This window comes from Drosophila ficusphila, unplaced genomic scaffold (genome assembly GCF_018152265.1).
Source record: "Drosophila ficusphila isolate 14025-0441.05 unplaced genomic scaffold, ASM1815226v1 contig_718, whole genome shotgun sequence".
Classification (NCBI taxonomy): domain Eukaryota; kingdom Metazoa; phylum Arthropoda; class Insecta; order Diptera; family Drosophilidae; genus Drosophila; species Drosophila ficusphila.
In genome coordinates this window covers 1-2,606 of record NW_025064656.1, presented here as the reverse complement: position 1 = coordinate 2,606, position 2,606 = coordinate 1, and the positions used below count along the sequence as shown (strand labels likewise).

The window sequence follows — 2,606 nt, the reverse complement described above, 5'->3', positions numbered from 1 at the left end:
AACTTTCTTCAGCAAAGCTTAACATTAAAAAATATGTTAACTAACCTAATCTTAGTTGGCAACAGCTTGACTCATTTTAGGTCAAAAGAACACCTTAGTTTATTTAGTATTTTAAATAAGAAGAAATTCTGTTTCAGCATTAGTTTCCCAAAATTAACGTTTTCCCCTACACAAGTTTTTTTTTTTGATGCCTACATATATATAATAATACATTTTAAACACAGATCATGGTGAAACTTGTTTTATTTAATTCAGAGTTATTAAATAAATTGGATTCCCAAACTCCAAAGCTGTTACACAGCTAAAATTAATAATGTGTTCTCCAACATCTAGCGGTTCGAGTCACAGATTTCAACCACCCGATCATAGACCAAGATGCAGAGCGTCCTGCAGGTTGTGAAGTCGAAGTGGGAGAATCCTTCGGCAGCAGCTTTCCTGCTTTCGATGACGTTCGGGAGCTCGCCTCAAGATTCTTTACATCCTCATCGGATCCCAATGAATCGCCACCTCCATGATGAAGGGCCACTTTGCTGATTGCCTGCGAGAGGTTGTAAGCTGGTGGCTGCGGGCTTTTGGTACCTGATGCGATTCAGGAGACCTCCATAATCATAACGAATGAAAGAATCTTGGCCGACCAACTGGGCTAAATGGAGCACCTGCCTGGCGGAGCCTCCTTGCGAGACGTGTCAGCTTCCAGAATCGGGGTGAGTGTCTATTAGTAATACAAATTCGTTTATACATTGAAATTAAGTTGTAGGGATATCTTTGTTTTGCCTCATTGAAGCTCCTCCAGTTGAAGCCGCTGGTCACGAATTCAAAGGTGGCGCAAATGCGGCTCGTTATTGAGGTGGGAGCAGATGTGGTTTTGAACATTCCAATAAACATCTTGGTTACAGCGGTCTTGTACCCGCCCAACAGATTTATCATCATCTTTAATGAAATAAGAAGAACAAATTATATAAAAATTGAATAATAAAGAACATATACTTTTTCATAACTTTATGCTGTTCCCTAGCTATACTATTTCGAAGTATATTAAATAATGTAATGCTCTAGAAAACTACGAAGAATGAACACGTTGCATATTATTTACGAAGATACGCAAACACTTTAATATTTTTACCGTGAATTAAAAAATTACACAATTACACAAACATTATTATCGTTTCAATATTTTCACTATTTTAATTTTAATTTTTTTTTAATGGTTGCTATAAGTTATTTTCCCGTATTTAAAATAATTTTAAAAATGTCGAAATAAACTACCATTATTTAGTTAAATTTTTTAATTTTCCCTTACCTACTATTACTTACCCCAAATCCGCCCTTGAAAAATCTTATGAACTTCAGAACAGGACTGATGGCCCTACGCAGTAAGACCGTTGGAGACAGGCATTGCATCAACTCCACCTCGAGGGCATATTCCGGTCTCCTCACTGCTCATTGCAAAGAAGGCGGTGGATCCTTGAGAGTGTCCAATAACCTGGATACTCGGCTGGCCGGTCTTTAGCACGACCAAATCTATGGCAGCGGGTATATCGTACTTGCCGACCTCGTGGAAGGAGAAGTCCCAGAAGTCCTTTTCGCTCTTTTGGACATTGTTGCGGAACGTCGAGTAAATATTACCCCTGGTGTTGAGCATCCAGACGTCAAATCCCTGTCGATACAGAATGTAGGCCAGACCACTTGAAGGTCCAAACTGCACCCAATGAAGCTTAGCTGCACATTAAACCATGGACCAATAAAACTGCTGTGGGCTCCAGGCCTAGGAATTCCTATGTATGCATAGCCTGTACCCATCCTCTGTGAAGGCGTAGTGCGTTTCTGCGGGATATCCGTACTTTTCGATCAATCCTGGCTAGAAAAACAGTGGGATATAGATTTAATACAAGGACTGTCACTGATACGCCTTCCAAAGAAATTAAAACTTAATGAAATTTTCGGGGTCACAGTGAGAAACCGTATTGAAGGTGTACTCTACAGATTCTGTAATACCAACAGTTTTGTTAGTTGAATTTGGAACCAAACTGTACCAAATACCTTAGTAGATAAGTATATAATAAGTTTTACTTACCGTATTTAGCTTGGCGTCAGATATGATGTCGCCCTCCGTTAGAAATGTCACTGGTTTAAGTAGCGCTAGAGAAAAAATAAAATCCCATTATCTGGCCCTTTGGTTCGATAGCTGGAGCCTAGAACCTCACCGTTACCCAAAAGCGCAGAACTTGGTACCACTTCTTGGTAAAGTGCTAAGAGCACAAGGAGCGCTGTGTAGAAAGCGAGTCGCATGCTGGTTTTATATCCACTTTGCAGGACGGATCGAACAAGACCCTTTTATAGGATGGCTGATATAAGACCGTGAAATTAAAAAGACATGGTAATAAGCTGTGCTATGGCTTTTATCGCTTGTCATTATATAATCAGCTGTAATTAAAAAAAAAAAAAATCGGCAAGCAATTTTATAACACAGTTAAGTGCTTTAAGTCTGTGTCCTTAGGTGAACCAGTAAAAAATCGTTATTATGAAGATCACAATTGCCAATAATTGAAAAACAAGTTTCGAAATCATACAAACTTTGAAATCATTTTTTAAAGCAACTAAATACA

General features: G+C 38.8%; 1 pseudogene; it reads right to left on the bottom strand.

Annotated features, from left to right (window-relative positions):
* Window positions 1-225: 225 nt before the first annotated feature.
* LOC122320670 lies at window positions 226-2,289 on the bottom strand (annotated as a pseudogene).
* Between the last annotated feature and the right edge of the window lie 317 nt (window positions 2,290-2,606).